Source organism: Canis aureus, chromosome 5, assembly GCF_053574225.1.
Source record: "Canis aureus isolate CA01 chromosome 5, VMU_Caureus_v.1.0, whole genome shotgun sequence".
In the NCBI taxonomy this organism is placed as follows: domain Eukaryota; kingdom Metazoa; phylum Chordata; class Mammalia; order Carnivora; family Canidae; genus Canis; species Canis aureus.
Window position 1 is genome coordinate 53926655 of NC_135615.1, and position 18962 is coordinate 53945616.

General features: G+C 42.7%; 1 protein-coding gene across 19 annotated transcripts in view; it reads left to right on the forward strand.

Annotated features, from left to right (window-relative positions):
* Positions 1 to 18659, forward strand: part of LOC144314196 (uncharacterized) — a 492303-nt gene extending 473644 nt beyond the window's left edge. For 16 of the 19 annotated variants that reach the window (XR_013379994.1, XR_013379980.1, XR_013379993.1 and 13 more), the window contains 4 exons: positions 11174 to 11262; positions 14013 to 14165; positions 14330 to 14548; positions 16085 to 18659. The gene's annotated coding sequence lies outside the window, so the exon portion shown is untranslated. The other 3 variants (XR_013379998.1, XM_077898035.1, XR_013379981.1) reach the window with 2 other exon arrangements.
* Positions 18660 to 18962: the final 303 nt, after the last annotated feature.

Below are 18962 nucleotides of genomic sequence, written 5' to 3' on the forward strand. Positions count from 1 at the left end.
ACACAGAGCAGGACAGAAGACAAGCCACACAAGAAATGAGATAACACCAGGGGGCAGGAAGTTAATGAACTTGGAAGTTGGTCCTTGGACGAGTAGTTGAGATAAGGCCTCAGGCTGGTCCGGGTCACTCTGGGCACTTACTGCTTCTTGTTCCAGCAGGGAAGGATCTCGGTTCTCAGATCAGTCAGGCAGAGCTTTCAGAAGCAGTTGCCTTTTTAAAGTGGTCCTACCTAGGGGGGGGTCAGACAGTTTTCTACCAAAATCCTTCCCTTTTTAAAGGGCTACACTTGGTTTTGGGTCCCAGTGGACCTCCTCTGGTTCTGCTTGTGGTGAGTTCTGGGGTGTTGGCTGACCTTGGTCCCTGTGATATCTCCTGGCTCCAGTATCTTATATGCTTGCATCACTGCTTGACACAGGCTCGGGCTTGACATGAGAGACTCCATTTTTCTCTGTACACAAAATGATGTTTCAGTTGTTTGGGGGGAGGGGAAAGCATTTTTTTTCTTTCAGAATGTATACGCTGAGGAAAGGCACCTTGGGCAGAGGCAAAAGAATTTATAAGGGTAAAGGGAATTTAAATACATACTGGCTAGAGGAAACAACAAATACCTGTCTAATGAAGAGATAAGAGGAAGTGGTAGATGAGGCAAAATTAGAGACCGACAAGAAGGTTGGCCTCATCAGGTATGACTTTGTGTTACTTATGGCAGGTGCTGCTGAACCTGCTAGGTACTTCGATCATTGTGTACACCGAGGTACCCCAACCTGCTGAGCCCCCCACATCGTAGTGGCTTCAGAGGATTGAAGTTCTTTTCTGGTTGATGAAGGCAGGTGTTCATGACATTGTCTTTCTAGAAGCGACTCAAGGACCAATTCCCTCCTCATGTGGCCCTTCTAAGCCACACATATTCAGAGTCATATGCCTCCATCCAGCCAAAGTGGGAAGGGCGAGCGCCAGAGCATGGCAGGGTGATGAGGTCAGCCTCGAACACCGTCTACGGCGAGAACACAGTCACAGGTCACACCTCACTGCGAGGAAGACTAGGAAGTATAGCCTGGCTGTGTCCCTGGAGAAAGGGGAGGGAGGTTTGATGAGTACCTAGCCAGTCTCTGCTGCATTTGTCAGGGGCAGAGTGTGCTTATCCTGGACCCGGTGACGAGTGTGTTCACTTTCTTCTCCTTGGCCTTCTGGCTAGGGAGACATACTGCACCTTCAGGAAATCAGTCTAACACACAGTTCCTTGTGGAAGTTTTACAAATAGTTAAATTTGACGCTGTCACTCCTGCAGTGCACCACCGTTTTGCATAGGAGCACATGGTTCCATGAATACCAACAAGGAGTTGAAAGTCTAAACACTCAAGTACTGGCAATCCATATAATCCTTATTATAATAATAGGTAACAATACCAGTAATCCTTAAGTGTAAGGGCTGCTTTCTCACACATTTTCCCACTTAGGCAGAAATAAATCAATCAGGCTGTTTATCCAATAATTCTGGGGGGTAGATATATTCTTTAACTATTTTGAAATTATTCTTAGAGCACCTGGGTGACTCAGTGCTTGAGCGTCTGCCTTTGGCTCAGGTCGTGATCCCAGGGTCCTGGAAACGAGTTCCACATCAGGCCTGCTTCTCCCTCTGTGTCTCTGCCTCTCTCTCTCTCTCTCTCTCTCATGAATAAATAAATACAATCTTTTAAAAATAAACTAAAAAATAAAATTATTTTTAAACTACGTTTAGAGGAGCCATCATTTCTATTAGGCACCAGTGAGACCATATAAGAGGATATGTGATGAGAAGGCACTAGATGTGGTATTACTCCCTAGACTCATGCTTTTCTCACTTGGAAATGAAGTTTCTGCTACATAATTTGGATCATCCGATGTTGTGTAATGCCACCTATTCACGGAATTTCATAGTAAGGTAGAAAATGTTACGCTTGATGCATGTCAGTCCTAATACTCTGCACCCCCCATACACACACTGCCTCTCCCCTCCGCCCTTCCTTTCACTGTAATCTTCTAGCTCTACCAGAAAGTAAAGGACTGAGGGGAAAGAATACATAAAATAAGAAAGTATGTTCTATTGTTAGCATGTGGCTGTTGTATCTCAAGTCCACCCTCAGTTCCCTTGTGAATAGTTATTTCTTTGGAAACTCTTCCTGGGCAGAACCTTGTCGTCATAACCCATGTTGTAGGTACTTAGTGTGGTTCTTGACTGGAAACCAGTGACACTGGAAAGCAGATGAGTGGCAAGCAGAAAACAGAACATTGAAAGGTGATAGTCTAGAATGCATAAATTGGCATTGAAATCTAGACCTTGGAAAGGTGAATCTCTAAGAAAATGGATTAGTTCTAAAAATTAGGATATTCTCCATTTGACACTGAAATTCCTTCTCCAGTATTATGTATAGTTTGGACCTACTTTTTTTTTAAAGATTTTTTATTTATTCACGAAAGACAGAGAGAGAGAGAGAGAGAGAGAGAGAGAGAGAGAGAGAGAGAGGCAGAGACACAGGCAGAGGGAGAAGCAGGCTCCTCGCAGGAAGCCCGATGTGGGACTTGATCCTGGGTCGCCAGGATCACACCTGGGCCAAAGGCGGCACTAAACCGCTGAGCCACTGGGGCTGCCCTGGACCTACTTTTAATAAATAAGCTCACATTAGTTACATGTAGTTGTATATAAGTATAGAGCAGTATTTAAAATAATATCTAACAAAATGTTAACAGTGGTTTCATTTGGGTGATGAGTTTAAGGCTGGTTTGCATTGTTGTATTTTTCAATACTTTCTAAAGGGTGTTTACAGTGAATATTTAGTTTTATAATCATGATTTTTTAAAAAAGGAAACGTCATTTAAAAATAAGGAAAAATAAAGGAACTCTGCAAGTCTGTTTCAGCTCTTTTGAGAACATGATCCTCATCTCTTCTTTCTGTACCAAAAGAAGCAGCACTAACTTAGCCCAGCCAAGAATATGTCTACCCCAAGATGCCTCTCTAGTCCCTCTTTGGACAGACATACTTCTTCCTTGGAACTCTGACTCCCATATACATCTTTTTGGAATTGGGATGTGTATTCCAGGCTCTATAAGTAAAATGTAAATTATCCGGCACTTCTCGGGCATAATTGGCACATTTAGGAATTGAACACTTCTTTGGTGGATTGTTGTAAGTTCCAAAGGCCGTTTCACTGAACCTGGGAGAGCTGCTCTGCCTGGAGGTAGACCTCTAACCTGGGTCTGAAGAGGACAGGACTTGTTGAAGGTGATAAGCCTATGTTGCTTCCTGGGTTGTTGCTTGCATAACTGACTAGTTGGTGGTGTCACTCATTGAGATCAGGTACTCTGGAAGAAGATGAGCTTTCGTGGACCAGGTTTGTACCTAATGAACTTGAGATGTCTCTGGGAATTCAAGAGAGATGTCAAGTAGGCAGATGGATATATGAGCTGAAGTATCTAGCCTAGATCTACAAATTTGTGCTTCACTTGCAAATGGGGACAACTTGAGGTTATTAACCCAAATGATGTCTGAGAAGAAAGTCTTGAAGAACAGAGGCGTGCCTAATACTCAGCCTAGAGAAATTCCAACATTCAGCAGCATTTAAGTAGAGAATGAGCCTGCAAAGGAGGCAGAGAAGAAGCATCCCAAGAAGCAGAAGGGAGGGAAAGTCACTTGAGTACTGGTCTCAGAAGCCAAAAGGAGAAAATGTATCAAGGAGTGTGTTGTCAAAAGTTCAAAAGCTGCTGAAAGGTTGGATAAGGAGTAAAAAATATTATTTGTATCTAGAAACAAGTAGTCGCTAGTAAGCAGAGCAACAGATGAAAAAGAAATTGGAACTGGATTGAAGAGTAAATGGGAGGGGAAAAAAGAGTCTGAAACAAGGCAGCTTTTTCTGGTGCTCTGCGACAAGGAATGAGAGAGAGGGAAGAGACGACTAGAGAGGAGGAATCTAATAGTGTTTTGGTTTTTGTACTATGAATCTACATTGTACCTTTAAAAATGCTCAATATTTGGAAAGGGTATTACTGAATGTACTTTCAGTAGCAGGCTGAGCTGCACTTTTTACAGTTTTTTTGTGATGTGTGGTTCTCCAGTGGCAGAGGCCGATGTGGAGGTTCTTCTCTGGTAGAGCTACCAGTTATTGTTACCTGCAGCGAATAGGCTACTGGTGTGGACCAGGTTTACGGACCCGTTGGACGTTAACCAGTATTTTATCTGACCCCTGAGTATTACCCCAGTGTGTCTTTGTTTATTTGACCTAGGTAACCTTTTGAGTGCTCTTCGGGGCAGCATTAACATCTTATGGTTCCTCCTTTAACTTATGGGTTAAATAGAGTGGGATCTGTTTGTTTTACATGTGCTACTGACTCATGACTTTTACCTTTTTGAAAATTATACATGAATAGTTATGAGGTCGATGAAAAGAGGAGAACTGAGAGCAGACAAGCATCCGCGTTATGAAGATGGAAGGAATAGACTTAGAAAAACGTAGGCGGAGCCATAGAAAGGAAGTGAAGAATGTACAAGCAGAGCTCAGAAAATCCAAGGAGCTAGGTGACCTTCCCAAACACAAAGCCAATCATTAGGTATTGAGGCTTTTCACTTTGCAGCATACAGAATTTGCATTATGCATTCATTAAGAAATGTTGGGCCATACTTACTTTAACTGAATAAAGTGAAAAGGAGACTTTTACTCAAAGACTGAGTAGAGTTAGGCCCTTTCAGATGCAGTTGAGAATGGGAAAACAAATGCAATAGATTGGTTTAATAGTAGTGTCTTTAAATTACCAAATCAATATATTGATTTCTGGGCAGAGTTCAACGACTCCATCGGAACATCTTGATAATTTGGGAGCCTCACCGCCTCCTAATGACCCAAGACTAATGTAGGCCATGTTGCACACAGCCCAGGAATGAAGTGGTCATTATGGAAATAGAGCAGATGTGGTTAAAGGCAGCAGCACGCCATACCCCAAGCTCCCAAAATAAACTTGCTTACATAACATGTAAAAACCTCCCAATTACTCCCTCAGGTTCTCTTGGCAGAACAGCTGATTTCCACCAAGAGGAAATACTCCATTATCCAAGATAAGGAGCTCCACTCACTAAACAATTTTGTCACTCCTATAATTCTCTTTATGAACTTCCATCAGGAAGGGATTTTTTTGGCCCCTCTTTTCTCTACATAAATGGTAGTTATGTGAATCAAATTGGTCAGCAAACGCAAAACTCACTGACTTACCTGTTTTCCCACTGAGGGTCTGATTAGCTTGTGAACCGTTCCTCCTAAACGGTCATTCTAACATTGCTTATTTGAACTAGGTTTTATTCAGTGTTGCCCACCTCTTGCTGTTATCTTTAAATTGTAAATTCATTTGAGCCAGGGATCTGACTGTTCACAAATTTTGCCCATTATAGTGCTCTTTCAAACAGAAAGCAAAGTTCGTGGGTTTTTTTTTTTTTTTTTTTTTTTTTTTGATAATGAGAATAATGATGATGATGAAGACAAGAAGTTACAAATACACTTGGGGAATGTTCTGATCTAGCCCGGGGCAGGAAGACTGTTCATTATCATGGCTGGTGACGTGACACAGTCTTGGAAGCAACATCAGATACAATTGATGGATCTTGGCTCTGTTAACCCTAGAAGACAGGCTCTTCCTGATTCTAAACTTCTATGCATTGCAAATGACTAGTTAGCCTAGAAATGCGGTTACAGTGTTTGACTCATTTTTTTTTGAAAAAAGTACTTTCTCATTGGCTTTTCTTTTTCTCTGTGTAAAATCCAGATTCCCTTAGCATGCATTATCATTTGCTCCTAGGATCTGCAGTGAGCATAAGGAAGTCAGCTGTTGGATTGTTGCTACGTTGTACTAAGGAGAAAAGCCATGGTGAACACCTCATGCTGGAGCCAGAACCATATACCCATCACCCCATACCTAGAGAGCGGCGAGAGAGGGGAGGAAATACATTAGTAGGAACAAGTATTCCCCCAAGGGTGTGCGAAACCACAGGCAGGAAATAGGGAGTCCAGACATTTTTATTTGCTGCAGAGGAAGTGGCTCCCATCAGTCCATCATCTTTTGCCAGAAGGAGCTCCAATTATCTTCTATTCCTGGGGCAGCGCAGGATGGGATGAGGCCTAAGGAGATTGCTGAAGGGGTCATTTGCACAGGTCCAAAGCCCCCGGGTGATAATAACGTTAACCATCATTTATGAATATTTGATGTGTGCCAGTCCCTGAGCAGCATGCTCTCTGCACACTCTCTAAGTTAATCCTTATAATACCCTTTAGGAGGTAGGTCAAATTTTTAAAAATAATTTATTGGTTTACTTTGTCTCTACTAAACACAGGAGACATTCCTTTTTTTAAGTATTTCACTCCATTACAAACTATGTAAATGCCTTTTCTCCCTCCTCTCACAAAAATACAGTAATTTGCTTTAAAACAACGATAAGCAAGTCTTCAGGTTTTCTGACACTGGAATTACGTATTCCTCAGTGATTATGGTTTGTAAATCACTGACAGTCGGCTGAAGGCTGAGGCTCAAAAGGTCTTCTGCTTAAAAGTGCTAACAAGCTGTGGAACCTGCTCCTCTCTATATCCTAACATGCAGATGGCTTTTTTACAGACTTGGAAACTGAGGCCTAGAAACATTACGTGACATGCTTTGATCACACTGCTGGCAGTTGCTGAAGTGCAGTGTGCCTCCCAGACCTGTGTGATCCCACAGCCTTGCCCTTAGTCGTGATGTTGCGTTAGTCACGTAGAAAATTAACAGTGAGACCTCTCATCCACCTTTGACAGAACACGCATATCTCCTTGATAATCCACCCGGGACTGGAGCCTCCAGGAAGGGAGCAGCCCTGGACACATCTACCAGCAGAGCATGTGCATTCTTACCAGCCATTTGTACCCCAAAGACTCGAAGCTATAGGCTAAACATGCTTCCTTTTCAGGATGGCCAATTATACTTAAAGGGCTGGAAGAGAAATTATAACTTAATAGAAGACAATTAGAGTATGGGATTAATTGCAACACCATTATTCATTTTAAGGTAAAATACAAAACCTTTAAAGGATTGTATTGGATTGTATTGGATTAAACAACATTATGCTCTAGGACCAGAAGCTGTAGATCCCACCCCCAACCCAGCTGCCACTGCTGCCACCACCACCAGAGTTCCAGTTCTTTCTCTCCTCTGTCTGTAGAAGGACTTCAAAGCAAAAGTGCTGGAGGAACTGGTTTGGTGGACTCAGTATATTGCTGGGAACTGGAGTCCGAGCCTCCTACCCTACTGGTACTACTAATGTGCTATTCACCTAGTGTTGGTCAAGCTCCTTAGCCTCTCTGAACTCCCATTTGCTTATCGCTAAAATGGGAATGACCATGTCAACTTCTCAGAGTCGTTAGTATTAAAACAAAGGTAGAGTGTCTAGCATAGTTCCTGACATCATAAGTAGTCGATAGACTCCTTCCCATCCTTCCCGGAAACCCATCACCCTCAAACAGAATCCATCCTCTTGGCATCAAAGAGGCTCCCACTTGGCACGGAGGCTTCTCGATCCTCTCCTTAGATCACCCCCGACGAGATTCACTTAATGGATCTTGCTAGAGAGTAGCTCATGTCACTTTCAAGCTCGCTCTCTCTCTTCCCTGCTCACTTGTGTCTCTACCAAGATTTTCTCACTGGAAAGCTGGCCTTCCCCCCACCTGTGACACCTGCATACTGGCTGCGCTCCGGAGCATGCCTTGGTTGGCCGGCTCCTCTCTTACTGTCAGCAGGAATCCCCAGGCAAAAGGCCTCTCAGGCACCTGAGTGGAAGTACGAGGACACCTAAGGCTGCCGCCGGGATGGGGTGCTACTGGAAAGAGGACCTTTTCATTTTCGTGGTGATTTGTAAATGTGTACAAGTTGGGGAACGACCTCGCTCTGGATGCTAGAAGCCCCACTCTTTTTGGAGCCACTGTAGGCTGTTCAGTGTAATTTCCTAGAGGCTTCCACTTTCTGATTCGGGGTAGGCGGATCTGTTGGCCATTGTCAGGAGTGTCGAAGGGGGTTTTTGCAAACACGGAAACACACCTCATTAGCAGGTGCCTCTAAAATTGCATCCAGATGCTGTGAGCTCCCCTTACACTGAGAGATGTGGCGAAGGAAACCCATGGCCAGGGGGACCCTGGGCTGTGCTCCCGTCTCGCAGCTGATAGTGCCCCTCTCTCTGAATCCCGAGGGACAACTCCTTGGGGTGGGGTTACAGGGCTGGGGAGTTTAAAACGCAGAACAAAACAAACATATTGTTATGATAATGGGATGTGAAAGGAAGGAGGGGAGCTGTCAGGAGCCCTTTGGGAGTCACTTGACAGCATTGTTACATATGATACTTAGGGAGAGCATTTCCTTTTTGCTCAAGAATCAGCCAGTTCCCCAGGTGGGGACTGGGTAAGGTTTCCCAGCCAGCACCTTTTTGACCTGACGAGGAAGCAAATAACAATGGATGTCTTTTTGTTTCTTCTCTTCCGACAACCACCTAGCTCACGGCCTGATCGGACTACCTCCTCTTTGTTCTCCCTGGAGCGCAGGGTCAGCACCCTTTGGATGTGGTAGTAAAGATCTGTCCTCGGTGTCCACACCTGGAACTGGCACAGCTTTTAGTTCCTTTATGCTTGTGCTCCTGAAGTCTTCTTCCCATGGTTTCATGAGCCGCAGCGTCAGGACAGCCCAGCGGGAAGAGCTGATGCTGGGGCTGTCCTTCTCTTCACTTCACCCACCAGGTGGGAGGAGAGGAAGTGGAATGCTCGCATCACTAGAGCTTCTGCTTGAACTTGGGCTTCAAACCCAGCAAGAGGGTGGACTTCACCCCTCTAAGCTTTAACCTTTCACACAGCCACCTGCCCCTGCAGGGGGCCCTTCCCTTAGGTCTGCCTGCCCACATTCACCTTCTCTCATTTACACATCTGCTTCTTAAATCTGACTTGAGAAGGGATGAGAGGTAAAAGAGGACTTAAGAGAGAAAATACTCATATCGAAAGTCATTATGTCCTCAGCAGATGGAAAGAAAATAAAGAAATATTTAGAAGGCCCTTTTTTTTTTTAGATGAGTTGAAAGAATGTCTCTGTGTGGCTTGAATGGCAAGAAAAGGAAAATATTCCTCTTTTCAGTGGGTACTTCCTCTACTTCAAGTTGGCAAGAGATGCTTCAATAACAGGTTGTACAGAAAGTTACTTCAAAGACCTGGCTTTGGCACATTGGATGCTCTTGCCACAAACCGTATCCAAAAATGATTCAACTTCCCCCGTCAGTGATGTGTACACATGGCACACACACCACTAACCACACATGCACACAGTGTATGAATTCCCACATTCCTGACCACTCATGCCAGCCAGAGAATTTTTGTTTTCCAAGCTAAAAAGAAATTATCAAGTTTGTAGAAGGAGATGTGTGAAAATACCAAAGGAAAGAATGAGAATCAGTTGCTTATAAAGACAGGGCCTTACGTGCTTTGCCGCATCTTCTGTGTCCTTCCACGCTTTCTGTCGTCAGAGGTAACCAGGGAAACGGCCATCGAATCCTGTAGACGTAGAGGGGTAGGGTGTGGTAGCGGAGTCCTTTGTAGTTCTTCAGAATGGCAATGAAGTGGCTAAATCTCCTGAAGGAAAGGCATTTTCAGCTACTTCTTACGGGCACAGCATCTGTGCAGCACTTGATGGTCTTCTAGGTCATTGTTGCTCTACTTTCAGCTGGTGGGATTCTTGGAAAAGAAAGAAGCCATTCCCGGCACAATGGATCCCCTGTTAGTATAACTGAGCCCAAGAGGAAAAAACTATTTTTTATTTCGGCCTAGAGCATTAACAGACTCACAGAAAGATTTACTGGGGACACAGTGTGGTGGAAAGGTAACATTCTGCATCACAGTTCTTATTTTTATAAATCCCCGGTGTGAATTCCTGTGTTCGGAGCCAGCTTCTTATCAACAAAATTAACATTCTCTCCTGTTCTTGTCACAGCACAATTTGATCAAAATGCAAAGGAAACTCAGCTGCCTTTTCTGGAAGGGGCTACACATGAGATAAAGTTGCTACACATGAGTTTACTGATGAGCGAACTGGCAGCCTGAAGACTTTTCTGTCGATGCTGACTTGGCAGGTTTTATAAATGCCACTGCTTAGGAGTCCCCATGTCAGATGATATTTAGAAAAGCTGTTATTGACCAGTGGGATATCAAAAACCTGCATCAGGCATCCATCAGAAGCACGACTGAGGAAGGCCTTACACATCAGGGCATTTTTCCTGCTTTTCTGGAAATCCTGATTTGAATGTTAAATACTTGAAACCTGTGTATACCATGTGAGCCATTGTCGTTTTTTCTTTTTTTTTTTTTTCATTGTCGTTTTTTCATTTGAATGGGTGTTATGATCATCCAAGGAAAAGGCAGGGATTTGAATCACACTATAGAATAGGAAATGTGATAAGCAGCTAGAGAAATGTGTTAGCCATATAGACACCCAGCACTCCCCATTTTTTTTTTTCCCTGAGGAATAGCAGTGCTGATAGGTGTTAAATCACATCATAATATGCATGGTAATAAGGTCTGCTTCACAGAGACTTAAGCAGAAATCATGACTTAGTTAAATATGAGAACATAGAATCAAAAACAACTGATACCACACAAAAGACTCTCCCTTCCTGTTGTCCCCAGGTCCCCAGGACCACATATTGACATGTCTAGTTCTGGTCAATAAAATATTCTTGTTGTATGATTTCTAAGGAAGTATTGGGTTTGCAATATATCATCTCTTTAAATTATTTCAAATTGCTTTTGGAATTGCCTTTACCCGCCATTATTCTCATGAATCTTGGCAGAGTCCTAAAAAGAACCATTATCCTTCTTTTCAAACAGTCTTTTTTTTTTTTTTTTTTTTTTTTAGTTTCTGGCATTGGAGATCAGAATCAAGCACCCTGGGTAGCTTGACAATAGAAGCAATATTAGTAGACAACTGAGGAGAAACATCGATCATCAGTATTGGGCCAAACAGTAAAATTTGGTTTAAAAAGAGCGATATTAACGGTTAACATTTTCAGCAATGCCTCTTTGCCTTTGAGCTTCAGCTTAAAGAAGTCACAAGAGGTCCCTTGTGGTCTTCAGAGTTGCTTTATTGGCCTGCTTTTACAGATGAGAGCTCAGCGTCCGAGAAGTTAAGTGACTCGCTCAAGGGGCTGGAGAGAGAAGTTGGTCTCCCGTTCAGAAGCATTCCTAAAGAGGTTAGCTTTCTGCTTCTGTATTTATCCTTTTCTGAAATCTGTCCTGGGTTTTCTTTGGCATGATTCCTTTCTCTATCTAGGGAATTCCAGTTGTTTGGCAGTGAAAGACAACATGGCCAACATAGTTTTTCCATAGAATTTGGGTACATGTAGAAACAGAACATACACCTCACCGCCAAATGAGAACTAAAAGTGCTTTATGTTGCTGTATGATAAAAGGTACTAAAATCATCACATGCCTTTATTTGTAAGATGCCATCAAATGTAGAGCATCACTGATCAACTTTTCAGGGAAAAAAATTTTGTTAGGGGCATATATCACTAAGATGCATTCCATTCTAAGAAATGTGAAAATACAAAACTAATACATGTTCTATGAATGAAGTAGGAAATTACCATTGTATTTTCCTACTGAAATATGTATTGTTTTCAGTGTATGCCATTTTCAGGGTAGGAAATCTATAATCTATAGCAGAAAATCTAGAATCTTCTCTGTAACATTATTGCTTTCCTCAAAAAAAAGTTTTTGAAATATAAGGAATGAAATAAAAGTGGTAACATGTCTGCTATTCAGAGCTCTTCAGAAGTACAATCCCTGCCACTAAAAATAAGAAAGCAGAATTTTATCACCTTTCAGCACACAGAGAAATTATATCTTTTGACTCAAAAATGTTACTGTTTTATTAAAATTAAGAAAATAAAAATGCTACAGTTGACATAACTCACTTAGTTAACTCAGTTAGTAAAACACTCACTGGTGCCATGATCTTATCCCAAGAAATAAAGGAAAGCACTGGTCAGTGCTCAGATGGGACGGGGCTGGGAGAGAAGAGCTGACAGTAACTGAGTCACTTTCTTCTGGCCCATTATTTTTAAATCATTTTACATAACCAGCAGGCTGTTTTGCTTAGTAACGCCTTAAGAATTTAAGGGTTTGCCCAGAGTTGACAAAAGTCACCATCAGTCACCAGCAATCACTTCTGTAGTGGGTTCATTTTAACCTTGAAAATACCAGGATCTTATTAATGTAAATTGCTGGTAGTCTTTATAAAATCACTTGCAGGCTCAACAAAGAGACTGAAAATAATAATAATAATAATAATAATAATAATAATAATTAATAATAATGCAATAGAAGGCCAACCCTTTGCTGAGCTGTTTGAGCAGTCTGGAGATAAATTTGGGAAAGAACTCCATGTACCTGCTGCCTGAAAGGCTTTGGCTTGGTAACCAGCTTGCTGCAAGCCAGTGATGGGAAAAGAATATGTCTGTGCCCCCTGCACCCCCTGTGGGTCCAGGCCAGCTGAAGCAGTTGTCCCCTCTCTAATGAGTTAGTAACTCTGACGTCAGAATCATATGTGGGGCCCTGGCTTCATATTGGCCGTGTTTCCTGGAAAGAAAAAAAAAAAGAAGTCAAGGAGTCATTTGCTTCTAGTTTGAAGCCTAATAGCCTGCTGAAAACATTCAGATCCTGTTCACCACCGAGGACGACTGTCGTGCGGTAGATGGGGAGAGCAATGAAAAGGGAAAGAAAGACAACTTTGCACCATCGTGCTGCAGACATGACGTGTAACTCCACACCAGGGGCCCTCCCGCAGGGGCGCTGGAAGGATGTTCTTGTTACCCGACGCGCAAGACCCTGCCATTGTCTTTGGCTGCTGTGCCTGAGGAACCTCCCGGGTGCAAGCCAGGGAGCTGTGTGGTGTGGCAGCAAGGGTGTCCCGTCATCGGAATGGCGGCGGAAGGCGCTATGGAAATGAAGGTAATTTGGGCCCGTCAACTCAAGTTACAGGGAGCAGAAACAAAAGTCAAATCAAACGTTATTGTTTCCTTGCCACTGCTGAGTACAACCAAGCATATGGAAGGCTGGAATTCTCACTAGCCAAAAAAGAAAAAGAAGGAAAAATATGATCCCATCAGAAGAGATCTGATCTTCTCATTGTAAAAAATAAAAAATAAAAAAAATTGTTTTGCAGGGTTGGAGCAAAATCTGTAGACAACTTGGGCATATTTGTTCAAAGTGCCACTCGCCAGAGAAACCTTGTTCAAGATAGATCAGTTGTTTCTTTCTGGCTTAAAATGTCTGGAAAAGTCCAGGTTTTAACAGAGCTTCAAAGCAAAAGCGTGATTTAGTGATCCAGGCCGACAGGGGAATGTAGACGTTTGTCTTCACAGTGATTCATCTCTTATTCACGGGGAAATTTGGACAATTTTCTTAATCTTCACAGGCCTGTATTTTTTTTTTTTTCATTCTGGCAAATGACTTGCAGTGGTTCATAAAGGGGGACTGCAGGAGGTAAGGAGTTAAGGAGTCCCAAGGCCTTGACCCATATCTGTCACGACCGTTAAGGCAAGTTGATCACTAATAATTTCTGAGGCTCGATTTCATCAAAGATCAAATGAGGGATCTGAATGCAGAACATTCAGGCTGCTTTGCAGTTCTGAAAGTTCGGTTCTTTGATTGATTGATTTTAAAGATTTTGTTTATTCATGAGAGACACAGAGAGGCAGGGACCCAGGCAGAGGGAGTCTGATGCGGGACTCAATCCCAGGACCCCGGGGATTCTGTGTGAGACTCACATCTTTCAGGGCCCTGTTCGCACCAAGCAGTTCTGACAGCGTTTCATATTTAGGCAGGGGTTTTCATTTCTTCCTTGAGTATACCATAAAGAATCCTTGTGAAAGCCATCTGGGGTGCGGGGGGCAGTCGGCTTTGTTTAAAAAATGGTTAACTTGTGTTTAAATCTTAGTCTCGGCGGGGAGAGCCACTAATGTCCAGTTTGGACATCAGGCTCCCTCTTCTGCGAGCGGATCATGAGTAAGCAGGTTAAGGAGTAACATCAGGCTAACACCATACTCTGTAGAGCTCAGCACGGACACCCAGGCTCACACTGACTCACTTGGTAAGTGCAGCTTTGATGGAGTTTTAGTAAAATGGATTCTGAGGAGAAGAAAAATAAAAGTATTATTGGCTGGTGAGAATTAGCCAGACCAAATCAGTAAAAAAAAAAAAAAAAAAAATCATTGGGGCAAAAAAGGTTTTTCAATATGTATTTTCCTATTCTAGGAACTGCTCTGTCAGACATGGTTCTAAGCATCTCTTTTATAAATAACATCTCATTGAATCTCACAATGGCCGATGAGAGAGGTGACTAAAAAGTGCCAAGTGGGAAGATTCCCTAACCCGTTCTAGTGGACAGATGAATGCTGTGGAGCCTTCTGGAATGCTCCATCTTTGCCAGGAGTTGAAACCCCGTGGGCCTCTCACATCCAGGCCTTGCAACAGGTGAGTGAGGAGAGCTCTGAGTGCAAGGTACAGGGAACAATGGAGAGACGTGGCCAGCTGGAGAGCCTATTCTAGCTGCTTGTCACCTTGACGAAATGGGGATGTTTTTCTTCAATAAAGTTCAGAAATCTCAATATGTCTATAAAGAACTGGGCAGGCCAAACACAGTCCATCTGAGAGACAGATGGGCCTTCCTGGTCTCCAGTTCATGACCTTTGCTCCCTACTCTTTATTTGTACCTGTCACATGCTTCTGTCTTGTCACAGGGCATCTCCTGCTATGTATATACTGGAAGCCCCCAGCTTTGGGACGTGGGGCACAGTAGAGATGATCACTCAGAATGGCCACTCTCAGCAGGGTCTCACTTCCCTTCTGTGCCACTCGTCGCCTCCAAAGCTCATAGAACCTTTGCCCTAGGGAGCGTTTCAGCTCTTCCTTCCTCCTTAACTTTGTTTTACCTCAATTTTTCCCTTCTTGCCCCATAACCTATAATGGCAGAGGGTCAGCAGGCTGTCCTTGAAGCTGTAGATCCGTCAGGCGTGGGTGGCTTCCTGCAGCTGAAGAAGGCCTCAGGCATCACTGCCATTTGTGGAGGACCCACTGAGCAGCCTCATCTTCCCCCATCCTCACTCTTCAAGACTTGACTTTCCAAGCTTATTTACAGAAAATTTGAATCCTCTTCTAAATCTTGCAAGAGCTCTGCCTCAATTCCTTCTCCTACTACCTAGAATCCTCATTCAAGAACAGTGGGTTCCCCATTACCTCCTGTGTGAGACTCTCAGTGTGGTTTCCTTACCCACTTTTGGAGACAGAGAAGTCAAGGTGTGTTATGGTCACTGAAAAGGGAGCCAGGGTAGGGATAAGAACGGTGTAGACTCATTTCTCTGTAACTAATGTCTGCTATGGTTCCAGAGCAACAATATTAAACTTGGAAGGTTAGTTCTCAGGTACCATTTTGTACATACCATCCTGAAGCTAGATGGGAGATGATTAGGCCTTTCCACCCAGGTGTCCCTCAAAGGGCAGAGGCCCTATAACCCTCTCATTTTCACAAGCCCATACCTCTGTGAATTTTTTTAGAAGATTTATGTCTTGTCATGAAAGTTTTGAGCATTCTAATTCTTTCCTTTGCTGTGTTTATCTAAATTTGAAAATCTCTTAGGTTATATGCATAAAAATAGTCACTTCTGAAATATGAGCCACATTTATTCTGGCTTTCCAATATATTTTTTAATCTTGGCAATATACAGACACCAGATTGAGAACCATAGAATGATACAATCTAATCTTTAGATTAGATACAATCTAATTTTTAGGTCTCTCTAAAAAATGTAAATGATTTTTATGTGCAATATTATTTCCATGGAGTGATTTTATTACCAACGGCTGATCCTTGACATTGCTTCTTTCAATAAACATTTGTTGAAAACACAAAGGAAGTCAGTCTTCATTGAGGGCTAAGAATGTGCTGTGTACTTTAAGTATTTTATCTCTTTCAAACTTCAAAGATTCTTAGATGTATCCATCATTTTACAGATGAGAACACTGAAGCAAAGAACGAGAATGGCAAGAAAAGGAAAATAGCAGGAAGAAGCAGGAAGAACCAGATCCTAAAAAGAGAGTTGGGGGGAGTCCCTGTTAGAATTAATGTCCTTATTTATAGCGAAGGGAGGCAGAGGATGATTGTGATGGTTCATTTTGTGTATCAACTAGACTGAACTACAGGATGCCCAGATGTTTGGCCAGGCATTATTTCCGAGCGTCTGTGTTTCTGGAAGAAGTTAGCGTTTCAATCAGTAGACAGTGGAGTGCGTCGCCATCCCCAGTGTGGATGGGCATCACCCAGTTCATAGGTCAATAGACAAAAAGGTGAAGGAAAGCAGGATTCACCCCTGCCTGCCTGTTTACTTGAGCTGAGACATCAGCCTTTTCCTGAGATTTACGCCATCAGCTCCCCTGCTTCTTAGACATTCAGACTCGGACTGGAATCAGCCCACTGGCCTTCTCGGGTCCCCAGCTTGCGGATGGCAGGTTGTGGGGCTTTTTCAGCCCTCACGATCTGTGACCCAATGTCTTTTTTTTTTTTTGTTTATTTATTTATGATAGTCACAGAGAGAGAAAGAGAGAGAGGCAGAGACACAGGCAGAGGGAGAAGCAGGCTCCATGCACCGGAAGCCCGATGCGGGACTTGATCCCGGGTCTCCAGGATCGCGCCCTGGGCCAAAGGCAGGCGCCAAACCGCTGCGCCACCCAGGGATCCCTGTGACCCAATGTCTTAAGTAATCCATCCCTCTGTTCTGTTGTTGCTTCTGTTTCTCTGGAGAATTCTGACTAATACAATAGTAAGAATGTTCCCAAGCAAAAAATAACATTCAGTAAAAATGAAAGCAGAGACTTTGGAAAAATCCGAGTTTAGAAAATATAAACAGATGTGTTGTTGGAGTAAGTAAAGGACGTACAAATGAGAAGTGAAGTGAAAGAATGTCTTACCTTTAAAATGTGCTCTTTTTCAGCTTCTTAATACACACATAATCAAAAACAACGGCAACAAAAAACCCAAAGCATTTTTCTTCTGAGATTTTTCATTCTTCAAGTGTGCTAGAAAATCAAACACATTTTAGTTTGATTTTTTTAAAAAAAACTTTCTTCAACAAGAAAAAGGAAACTTTTAGTTTGTAAAAAGATTGAACTATTAAAGAAATGTATGAATTTGTTTTCAAATGCATTTATTAAACTAGAATTGCCTTCTCATGTACCCACATGAGATTTTTTTGAATTTTAAATTCAGTTAGCCAACATACAGAGAGCTTCGTTAGTTTCAGAGGTGGAGTTCAGTAATTTATTAGTTGCGTATAACCCCCAGTGCTCATCACATCACGTGCCCTCCTTAGTGGCCGCCACCCAGATACCCCATGCCCCACCCCTTCCCCTCCAGCAGCAGTTTCCTTCCCATAGTTAAGAGTCTCTCATGGTTTGTCTCCCTCTCATATCTCTTCCCATTCTGTTTTTCCCATCCTTACCCACAGACTTTTTATTCTAGGCATGGCTTTTGGATGGAAAGAACATGAATGTTCTGAAGCTTCCGTCTAGAGTGTGGCTGGGTGAAGCAAAGCACTGTGCATCCTCTCTGAGGCCTGCATTGCAGTGTACCTCAGAAGTACATGCAGTCATTTCTTTTTTTTTTTTTTTCATGCAGTCATTTCTAAAACAGTCTTATTAAAGCATTATTTACCATCAAATTCACTCATCACACATGTACAGTTCAATAATTTTTTTTTTTTTAGCCCCAGCACAAGGTTTGGGCTTGTGAGCTTGAGATCAAGACCTGAGCTGAATTCAAGAGTCAGACACTTAACCACCTGAGCCACCCAGGTGCCCCACAATTCAGTAATTCTCAGGAACCGTATAAAGAGTTGTGCAACAGACCCTCCAATCCAGCTTTAGAACATTTCCACTAACCAGAAAGTTCCCTCATGCCATTTCCCAATCACTCCCAGCTTGCATCCCTTGCCCCAGGTACCCCTGACTCTTTCTTTCTCGATAGATGGGTGTCTCATTTGATTAAGCGTCTGACTCTTGGTTTCGGTTCAGGTCACAGTCTCAGGGCTCCATGCTCAGCAGGTGTCTGCTTGAGATACTCCTCTCTCTCCCTCTGCCCCTGCTTATCCTATAAATTCATTCATTCACTCCATTTGTTCATTTTTTTTAAGATTTTATTTATTTATTCATGGAAGACACAGGGAGAGAGAGAGGCAGAGACACAGGCAGAGGGAGAAGCAGGCTCCATGGAGGGAGCCCAACTTGGAACTCGATCCTGGGTCTCCAGGATCACGCCCGGGGCCGAAGGTGGTGCTAAACCGCTGAGCCACCCAGGCTGCCCCATTTATTCATTCTTTAAAATGGAATAATACAATATGAGTCTTGAGTCTGCTGCTTTTACCTTGCATAAAGATTTTGAAGTTCATCAGTGTTACATCGTGTTATCAGTAGTTCATTTCTTTTTGTCAATAAATAGCATTATATTGTTTCTATATTTTGTTCATTGGTTTGAATTGCTTCCAGTTTGGAGCTACTATATAATAAAGCTTTAATAAACATTTATGTGCAGGTTTTTGGGTGTATATCACATGTTTATTTCTCATGGGTAGATGCTTAGAGAGTGGAATTGCTGGGTTTATATTATAAATTTACCTTAAATTCTAAGAAACTATCCACCCTTTTATTAAGTGGCTAATAGCAATTTATATTCCCATCAGGAATGTATAAGGAAGGGTTCCTTTTTCTCTATATTCTCTCCAACAAGTGGTATTGTCAGTTTTGTTTTTTTAAATTAAATCCAGTCTGGTGTGTATACGTGGGTCCCTAGTTGAAGTTTTATTTTTGCCTTTCTCTACTAACTAATAAGGTTGATTAT